The 10776-nt window shown below is 44.2% G+C and overlaps 1 protein-coding gene across 1 annotated transcript in view; it reads left to right on the top strand.

The window, feature by feature from the left end:
* The first annotated feature begins 6842 nt into the window (after positions 1-6842).
* The window catches only part of IL12B (interleukin 12B), a 19030-nt gene continuing 15096 nt past the window's right edge, over positions 6843-10776 (top strand). The window contains exon 1 of the mRNA XM_077780759.1: positions 6843-6921. The gene's annotated coding sequence lies outside the window, so the exon portion shown is untranslated. The remainder of the gene's footprint in view (positions 6922-10776) is intronic.

Here is a 10776-nt window from a genome sequence, read left to right as displayed (position 1 = left end):
AAAGGAACACTTTCCACCTGTTAAAAACCAGAAATAGGAGCACCTGGGTAGGTTAGTGGGTTAAGTCAGTCCGACTTTGGCTCAGGTTATGATCTCATGGTCCGTGGGTTCGAGCCCCGTGTCAAGCTCTGTGCTGACAGCTCAGAGCCTGGAGCCTACTTCTGATTCTGTGTCTCCCTCTCTCTCTGTCCCTCCCCTGGGGAGCTCCCCAGAGTCAGCTCGTGCTCTGACTCTGACTCTCTCTCTCAAAAATAAAAAACATTTAAAAAAAGGAAAAAATAAATAAAATTGTTCCTATTTGGTTGTTACATATTCTTGTATAATGACTGGAAGATCACTACCAAATGTAACAGGTAAGTTTGGACAGCCTGTCTTGGATCTGTGGTATAAAGTTTTCACACTGGGGAGTCCAGGAGGCACCTAAAGAAGACAGAGATATTTAACAAACTTTGACTATTTGATTTTCTTTTTAACCAGGGGCATAAGTTATTTTTTAAAGTACCAACAAAAATCAATAAAGGTAGATCAATAAATAGGATATTTTAAAGCCAAAAGTTGGAGAGAAAATGACAGGGCAGGAGACCAGAGTCAATAGCTACCTTCCAGGGCAGATTTCCAGAGCAAGATACAATAAAAGCCCAGAAGAGTATAAATTCCCAATGAACAGAGAAATGAACATATGCTCAAATATGAGTCCCAGATCAACAGTCACAGTGGAAGATGCTTCAAATCTCAGGTCTTTGGTCAAGCTACTTCTTGTCTACAGAATTTTATGCTCCCAAGAATTCTAGCAGCAGGGATATACTTTATTGAATAATGATTTAACAATTTACCCTACAGGGAGCGCCTGGGTGGCTCAGCGGGTTGAGCGTCCAAATTCAGCTAGGTCATGATCTCATGGCTCATGAGTTCCAGCCCCACGTCAGGCTCTGTGCTGACAGCTCAGAGCCTAGAGCCTGCTTCCGATTCTGTGTCTGTTCCTCTCTCTCCCCCTCTCCCACTCACACTCTGTCTGTCTCTCTCTCAAAATGAATAAACATTAACAATTTACCCTACAAATGCAGGAGTGGCCAGTTGATATGCAATAATTGTCTTTTGGTGTGAGTTGATCTGGAATGACACAGTAGATGGTAGTGCTTCATGCCAGAGGCTTGCCTTCTCCATCTTGGTCCCACCTTGTCTTGCTCTATCCATCTCAGGTGACAGCAGTACCAGACCAACTGTTCCCGCAGCTTTCTAACATAAGTATTTAGACACCTCGGCAATCCTACAGCCCAGGGCACACCCACTTCCGGTCTGCACACCCATTCCTTTCACTGGGATTAACACAAAGTTGCACTTAGAAAGGAAGAGAAAAAGATTTCCATATGCAAATGAACACATCAATGACAAAGTGGAGCACCTGCATTACTGTGCAGTCCGTCCAGTCTAGCAGGCAAAGATGGCCACTTGGGCGACGGACTTCGGCAGTGACGACATCTGACACCCATTGCCTTCAGAGCACAGGCCCAGATGGAAGGATAACTTTGTAGAAATGTGACAGGACTCACTTTTGAAGGGGAGGAGGTGGGTGAAGACAGCTCAGCCCCTTTAAAAAAGAAGCTGGCTTTAGGGATCTCTTACAAAGCATTAAAACAAAAATATACTTGAATGACACCTGAAAACTTGAACCAGGGGTGCCTGGGTGGCTCAGTCAGTTATGCGGCAGACTTTGGCTCAGGTCATCATCTTGCCATACCTGAGTTCAAGCCCCGCGTCGGCCTCTGGGCTGACAGCTCAGAGCCTGGAGCCTGTTTCAGATTCTGTGTCTTCCTCTCTCTGCCTTCCCCTGCTCATGGTCTGTCTGTCTCTCAAAAATAAATAAACGTTAAAAAAATTTTTTTAATAAAAAAATAAAATAAAATAAAGAAAACTTGAACGAGATCACTTTGGGCTGCCTTCTGCCTCCAGGAAACATGACACCTGCGACGGAGGCCTCTCCACGGCCACCCTGAAAGTCTAGCACTTCAGCGGTGACAGGGCAACTCGCATCTCAAGAGCACATTCAATTACGTGTAATAAATATGGACCACGATCTAACCTAGCACTGTCTGGTTCTACAAAGCAAATTCCTAACCATGCCATATTCTGCCTTTTTTGCATGCTTCATTCATATCTTTTTTCAATGACACTTTTTCTGATTAGAGAAGTAATACAAGTTCATTATACGCATTTTGGAAAACTTAGGAAATCAAAAAGAAGACAAAAATCATCTATAATCATACCACTCAGATTATTCAGTTAAATTTTTAGCCATAGAACCTCCAATCTTTTTTCTTAAAAGCACACATCCCACAGGTATGCTATTCCGAAGGAGCACGTGCACCCCAATGTTTACAGCAGCACTATCGACAATAGCCAAAGTATGGAAAGAGCCCAAATGTCCATTGAGGGATGAACGGATAAAGAAGATGTGGTGTATATTTACAATGGAGTATTACTCGGCAATCAAAAAGAATGGAATCTTGCCATTTGCAATTACATGGATGGAACTAGAGGGTATTATGCTAAGTGAAATTAGTCAGAGAAAGACAAATATCATATGACTTCACTCATATGAGGACTTTAAGATACAAAACAGATGAACATAAGGGAAAGGAAGCAAAAATAATATAAAAATATGGAGGGGAACAAAACAGAAGAGACTCTTAAATATAGAGAGCAACCAGAGGGTTACTGGAGGCGTTGTGGGAGGGGGGATGGGCTAAACGGGTAAGGGGCATTAAGGAATCTACTCCCAAAATCATTGTTGCACTATATGCTAACTAATTTGGATTTAAAATTTAAAAATAAGTTAAAAAAATAATAATAAAGGTGGGAAAAAAAGCACACAGCCCTCATGCAAGTGGGAGCGACTTCCCATACCCTTAAACTAGAAGTTTATCTTCAAAAGCAGCTAATCATTTGGGGGAAGAACACTGGGTCTTGTGTGAAATTAGCTGTCATACTTCTTCACTTCACTGACAGCCTTAACCACTTATATTCAACTCTCAGTTGCCTACGTGGTTCCCACCTAGGTGGAGTATCCATTCCTCTGGGATCTTGATCCTCTCGGCAGCTCAGGGAAAAACAGACTTGTCTAAAACCTCACTTTCATTGTAAGTCCACTTTCTTTCTCAATGGTCAGTTTATAGGTGACCAGGGAGATGAGGAGAATATGAGGACTTACAGCACAAATTCTTTGCTCCAAAGAGAGACACACCAGGAGAAAACGATCCTTTATTATCCTAGATGCTGTCCTGTGTGGATTAATGCCTAGAACTGCAGAGTTATTTTGGGAGACCCAGAGAAGCTAGCTGGAGAGTAAAGCCCAAAGCACCCTAACTGATCCAGACAATATTCTAGATGACCTCTAGCACGATATAAGAAACCACTAGACACAAAACAGACTATTGTGAGACAACAGCAATTTACAGAAGAATATGTATAGTCTGACCCCATTTATATAACCAGATAGATATAAATACATAGAAAAGAGTCAGGAGTAGATGAAAATGTTGGCAATGGTGACCTCTAACTGCTAAGTGAATCAGGGCTCCAACTTTTTAGTTTATATGTATTTGTATTATTTGAAGTTTTTATAGTAGCATGCCAGCATGTATCGCTTGTGTAATTTTTTTAACATTTTAATTGTAAAGAGTATACAAGGTTCCCCTTTATTTGAAATTTGTGTTAGAAAGCTCAGAGCATTCATCTTTTAAAAAAAAGGTTTTGTGGTCAAAAAACACTTCACGTTATTTTCAGTTTCTAGGGGGTTCCTCTCCATCCTACAGCCCTGCCTGCCTGCTGTGTGTCCACAGACCTTACTTTCCCATAGGAGACGCTGAGGGAGCTCACAGGCTGCGGTTCAATTTGCTTGGGGCAGACTCTGGACCGTGACGGGGGACAAGGTGATAAACTTCTTTTGTGAAATCAGAACGATGGGCATTTGGGCATTTGGCTGATGTTACCAGGGTGCCATCTGGCCTTGGGAGTGTCCAGAGACACGGAAGGCCAAGGGTATCTCTCTGGGCAGTGGAGCACAGGGGTTGTGCAGTGCCTCAAAGTGCAGGCCACGGTCCCCACATCAGAGTCACTTGCAAGCTCGCTAAAATGCAGATTCCTGGGCCCCACCTCAGATCTACTGAATAACAATCTCAGAAGGTGGCGCCTGAGAACCTGAATTCTTTATTATCTGCGGATAAAGTACGAGAAGTACTTCTCCGTGGGCAAACAGGATCATCAAAAGTGTCAGACCTATGGGGCCCAGAGGGAGCAAGTGTAGGCTCTTCCTTCTCATCCTGGTTATCTGGCTGCTCAGGGCCAAATCAGTGCTCAGCTCCAGCCATGGGGTTCCATGGCATGAGGACTAGTACGGGCTCTATCTTGGGCTCCTCCCACTAATTTTGTCACTCATCTTCCATCTTCAATGTCCCCTAGCCAGCTACCAAAAGTCTTCCTGGGACAAGCAGGATAAATAAATATATAAACCGGCCACTCATTAAGCACTTAGCCAGGATGCTGTGCTAAGTACATTACGTCTCACCTCACTTAGCTTCACAACATACCTAAAATCAGGTACTAGGATTAATCCCATTTTACAGATGTGGGAACTGAGGCTTAGAGAAGTTAAGTAAGGTGCACACAGGTGCTGGAATTCAGGCACCTACTACTTAGACACCTAAATCTTAAACACCTACTACTTGTCCTTGGAGTGGTTGGCCCTACACACTTTTCACACAGGACTGGTCCTGGGGCCACAATCTGAGTGGAAGAGGGGAGCGAGGTTTGTCTTGAACGTGCTTTTGCACAACTAGCACATTATTTTTACGTAGATCTTATGTTCAAATCAGTTGTTTTTTTTTTTTAAATTCTGAGGCTGCTTTTATGAACACATGGGTAAAATGGTTTCGTCTCACTTGTCTTACTTTATGTATGTATGTATTTATGGAAGGCCACAGAGGGGCTCACCTGTGGGGATGCTCCCACTGTAAACGAGTCCGTGAAACTATTTCTGTCGACTTTATATTAAGTTTTCTGTTAAGCAATCTTTGATAGCTTGTTGGGAGTCATAAATACATTTTTACAGAAAGAACTCCCCCCAAGTCAGTACGTATTTTAATATATGCATGTGTGTGTGACTGTATGTGTATCATATAACAACAAAAATCAAACATCCTGTCCCCATCACCGTCCCTCTATATTCGTCATAGATGTCCGTGGTAACAAGCAGGAGCGCACTCGGACACACGCTCGCGCGTGCGCACGCGCGTACACACACACACGCACACACGCGCACACACACACACACACACAGTATCATACAACCAAATACAATGCAACTTACTTTGTTCATATCTACACATGACTTGGATACAGGACATTTTGCTTTGTTGTTTAACTTGAGAACTTCTGTTTCTCTTGAAGCCTAGAGGGCAGAGGAGGTGGCTGAAGGCACTCCGAGCTCGAGGTACTGTCTCCGCCCAAGCCAGAGCACCAGGTCGGATAAGCAGTGGGACTGCCAGCTCAGCAGCCCCCGCCCTCCCCGGATGGGACAAACGAGGGAGGAAGTGTGCGGTTGGGAAGCTCCGCAGCTCTCGCCTGGGTCTCCAGTTTTCCCCGCGCAGAAACTGCAAGGAAAGTTAGTATGGGAAGCTGCGCCCACCTGAAACCCTGCCGGGGCCCAGGAAGTTCCCCGGCGGCGGGGACTTGGGGACCGGGCTCCAAAATGGAGACTTCGCGGCTGAGAGTGCGCTCCTGGGTCCGGGGCTCGGCTAGGACACTGCCTCGCAGCAGCGCCCTCTCTCGGGGACTCTGGGGATGGCCTGCATTTATCGGCGTGCATCTGCGGGCTTGTACTTGGTGTAAGTGTTCGTGCTAGTGTTTATGTTGCAGCTCTTGTGCAGAAGGGGTGGGGGTGTCTAACACTGTGTTCACCTTCACTCCTCTTAATAATTCCTCTAGGAATTTCTAGCTAATTCTGCTAATTCTGCGCATCGGTATAGAGCTCCTAGGGCTCTATGGTTTTGTGTGCATAGGAGTGTGAGGTTACAGTCTGGGAGACCAAGGGGGTGTGCCTTGAGTGTGGTATAGGTTGTCTATATGCCTGACTGTGGATATTTCACTTTATTCCACCTGTGTCTGAGCAATTACCTATGAGCATGAGCTGTATCCCTCCATATTTGAGTTTTATTAGTAACAGACACATTTTTACCATCTTCCCAGGACTGTGCTGATATAAATGTACAGGCATGTGTGTGGTGTATGAAGCCACAATGGGTGGTAATGGGATGTTTCTGAAATCCAGATATTGAAGGAATAGTGTAGAAGAGGGGGACCTCAAATATACTAAATCCTTTGCCCTTCAGCTCATTCTCCTTGACTTCAGGAGAACCATGGAGTTTGCTTTGGGATCCTCTAGCTTACAATTGCTTGATTCTGACCTGAACCTGGCCTCCTGTGTGAACTCTCCTTGGCCTTCCTTCTGTGTGTGGAGCCAGGGAGACTGCCTGCTGCATGCAAGCTTTAAGCCCATTGACCCTGATGTCAACAGAAAGAAGTGAACATCCCATCTCCTTCCTTTTTCCCCACCCAAAAGTCACTTCCTCTTAGTTCATTACCTGGGATTTTGATGCTTGTGTTCCCTCAGCATTATTGATACACATGGGGAAAAAAAAAAAGGAACTTCTTAAAATTCCCCCAGAAGGTTTTGAGAGTTGTTTTCAGTGTTGCAACTTGAACAAGTCAGTTTCTAGTTTAAGTTTCCATCAGAAAGCTTGGTAAGAGTAGGGTATATAAGCTCCAGTAGCAGCAGCAGCAGCAGCAGCAGCAGCAGCAGCAGCAGCAGAAGAAGCAGCAGCAAGTTTTAGACCCAGCAAACTCTGCCGCCTGTCTAGAAGCAAGGTAAGTACTTCCTTGGCCCCTGCTAGCTTTCCGCAGGCCCGCGGGCTATCCGGGGTTAGCACCACTTGAGTGGCACCCCTACCCCTGGCAGGCTACCGGAGTGAGTGGTAGACATTCCTGGTGACTTGCCTGCTGGTACACTAGTGAAAAGTCAGTACTTTGGGGACTGATGTATAAAGTATTAATGTTAAAAGTCAGCTAATAATAATTATACACCAGGGTCTGCAAATGAATACACATTTGATAGAAAGGTTTGTTTTCTCTTGCCTGAGAGTGGTGTGTACATAAAAGCGTGTTCCTCAATTTTAATGCCCATCAGTTAAACTGTAGCAAGTGAGTGGTGCTTCTCTTAGGACTGTAAACTTTTTTTTTAAAGCTGTTCATTCATTAAATGGTAATGAATTCAATAAACAATTGAATTCATATTATACCACATAATTGAAAGTTGCAGAGCAAACTTTGTGTCAAGTTTAATAGTCAGCTGGGACAGTCAACCACATTGATGCCTGGGTTATCCGGATTTTTTTGGATTAACTAACTTTGGTGCTACTTTAAAGATGAAAAGCAACCACAGTGTTTAAAAGTACTTGCCAAAGGGTTTTAAAATCTGTGAGGAGGAAAACAAAAGATTATACTGTACTGGTGTCTTACGGTTGCCCAGGTAAATTGTGTGCAACAAATTTTTGGGTTAAAAAAATAATGATCAGGTTAAAATATCATTTTAACCAAGAGATTACCAACTGCCCGCTGGTGGCCCACTTCCATCAAATAAGGAATTTCAAGACATTGGAAAGAATTTGGACAACCTCCTAGGGGTCATTTTACTGGGACGTGAAGATTGATGATTTCTGTACATTCACTGATTCCTCTAATAATTAATAAAATCCCTCGAGGCCAGAGAGTTTATGCTAGACTATGGGGGTATAATGTGGAGTAAGAAAGACATGATCCCTGCTCTTAGAGAGCTCATTGTGGCAGGGAAGACAAACATAGAGCAGTAACTATATTATTGCAGTGGTAGTAAGTGCTATGCGTGGGTCTCGGGGAGAGTAAACAGCCAAGTGTCCTGACTTCCTCGGGGCACTCTGCTGGAGACCTTTATGGATTATTTCACTAACTCCTCACCACTAACAGGATGCCCATTTTACAGATTGAGTGTGAGGCTTAAATAAGTCGAGTGACTTGCCTAGAGTCATCACACAACTAATAAATGGCAGGGCTGGGATGCCAATGCAGGTCTGCCTGGCTCTATACTGAGGGTCTTTGCATGAGCTACCCATGCTTTGTGTGATTTTGCCTTTTTGTTTTAAAATAATAATTATTTTTATTTTTTTATTTTTTTAATGTTTATTTTTGAGAGAGGGAGAAACAGAGACTGAGTGCTACAAGGGGAGAGGCAGAGAGAGAAAGAGAGAGAGCAGAATCCGAGGCAGGCTCCAGACTCTGAGCTGTCAGTACAGAGCCTGATGCAAGGCTCCAGCTCACAAACCGTGAGATCATGACCTGAGCTGAAGTCAGACACTTAGCTGACTGAGCCACCCAGGCACCCAATAATAATTCTTTCTAAATTCAAGAGTAACAAAATAAAGCTTGCAAAAGAGATGCCCACCCAAGTGTCATGGGCATGCCCATGTTAGCACCAGTTTTAGGGAGTATAACCATCCCACAGGACCAGGAGTCCCTATGTTCCTTATACAAGGATTTCAAGAATTTAGAAAAACTATAATATTACATGGAAAAAAAGGTTTAATCCTCAAGACTCTCAAATGTAGCATGCCAAGGAAATGTGGGCTGTGCAGTATAGCTCTCTGATATCCGCTGATCTGGAGAACACAGGACAACTACATGCTGCCGCCTTTTTGGATTTCCTTGGGTTGGATTAAGAGAGTGACCCACCACCACCTCCCCCCAACCCAGCCAGTGTTCCGTGGTTTAAAATGTAGGTGATACTAAAATGCAAGTTGTGTCTTAGAATCATCACCAGGGCTCCCTTGACCATGAAGTGCAGTTCACCTGAAATTCTCAAGCACATGTCAGGCCCCAGGAGGAAGTGCCAGGCACATAGCCAAAGGGAAAATCCCAGCATTAAGATAGTGCAAAAGAATCACCAGGAGATGCCAGGAATCTCTGTATTTCCCTTCCCAGAGTGCCGGCATCCGGGCTTTACAGGCCTGTGTAATTACAATACCTCTAGGGCATTTCCCTACAACCAGCACAATGGTTTTGTCTACCGTTGTATACAACACAGACATACCTCATTTTTCCTTTATCTCTTCCCCTAAGTACAAGCTAATATGTTATTTGTTGCATTTATAATATGACATGTCATCTCATTGCATTCTCTCAACAGCCCTCTGAGATGGGTACCATGTCCATTTTATAGATGAGGAATCTGAGGCTCAGAGATAATTTGGGCAACATCACACAACTAGTGAGTGGAGGAAGCAGAATTCAAGCCCATGTCTGCTGGACTCCAAGCCTGTGAACGTACTAACTGATGCCCTGTGGCAACTAGTATGTTGCTACAGTCACAACTTGGGCTGATTAATGAAATGCCTGTGGAAGCCCCACACTGCAGTGACAAAGTGCTGAAGGTCCAGGATGCCTGACTTCTAGTCCTATCTCTGCCACTCTCAACCTTTGTAAGCTGACCAAATAAGCACATGGCAAGGTTCTCCTAGGATTAGCAGCAATTCTAACAAAGCCATGATTTGTCAATATTCCATTGCCCCAGCCAAGAAATGCTCATTTTTAAGGTATCTGGCAGAAATTTTTTTAATGGTTGATTTATTTTTGGGAGAGAGAGAGAGAGAGAGAGCACAAGCAAGGGAGAGGTAGAGAGAGATGAAGACACAGAATTCGAAGCAGGCTTCAGTCTCTGAGCTGTCAGCACAAAGCCTGATGCAGGGCTCAAACTCACGAACCGCGAGATCATGACCTGAGCTGACATCGGACACTTAACCCACTGAGCCACCCAGGTGCCCCTTGGCCGAAAATTTCGAGTCTTATTCTTTGTATGATTTAGTCAGTGGTTTCTGAAAACATATTCCTGCAGAACATTGGTGCTCTCTGAGATGGATGGGGGTGTTTCAGAATGAAATGCAAGAATCACCATCTCTACCTAATTCAGAAGTAGGGTACAGTCTTCTCGTTCTGAAGATTTGCATAAACCCTGGATACTAATCTAGATTGAGTGTTACTATAAGACAGTAGCTAATATTTAGCACAAAATTATGCATTTCGCTTTCCAGAGTGAATATATCAATATTTTATTGACTTCTTCCAAAGAACATCTTGATTTTCAGAGCTGTGGATCCGAAACATGGGTTAGACCAGTAGTTCTCAAAGTGTCGTCCTTGGACCAACAACATCAGCTTCAACTGGAAACTTTTAAGAAATGCAGATTCTGAGGCCCCTCCTCCTTCACCCCCCCCCCCNCCTGCTGAATCAGACACTCTGGAGGTGGAACCCAGCCTTTTTAGCAAGGCTTCCAGATTACTCCAGTGTGTGCTCAAGTGTGAGAATCACTGGCTTCATTATGGAAGAGGAAGTAACCTTTGAGTTTGGAGCAATTGCATTCCAAATGAGGAGAGAAACTAAACTTGGCCGCCAGGTGGTTGCCATAACTTGGAAGATCATCTCTGTTTACCTGCCCTTCCCCCACCCCAAGTCCTTTATCCTTAGTGTCCCCACACACACTGCCTCGTGCTACAGATACAGGTGTATAGCTGGTCTCCTCAACGGGAGGGTAGGTGTTTAACAGACTGACTTCATAAATGTTTGTTGAATGAAAGTATTTGCTCCTAGAAGACAGGACCCAGGCCAAAAATTCTTTTTTTGGGGGGGGGGGGGGGA

Source organism: Crocuta crocuta, unplaced genomic scaffold (genome assembly GCF_008692635.1).
Source record: "Crocuta crocuta isolate KB4526 unplaced genomic scaffold, BGI_CrCroc_1.0 scaffold343, whole genome shotgun sequence".
Taxonomy (NCBI): Eukaryota; Metazoa; Chordata; class Mammalia; order Carnivora; family Hyaenidae; genus Crocuta; species Crocuta crocuta.
The sequence above is the reverse complement of the archived record's forward strand: the minus strand, read 5'-3'. Positions and strand labels throughout refer to the sequence as shown.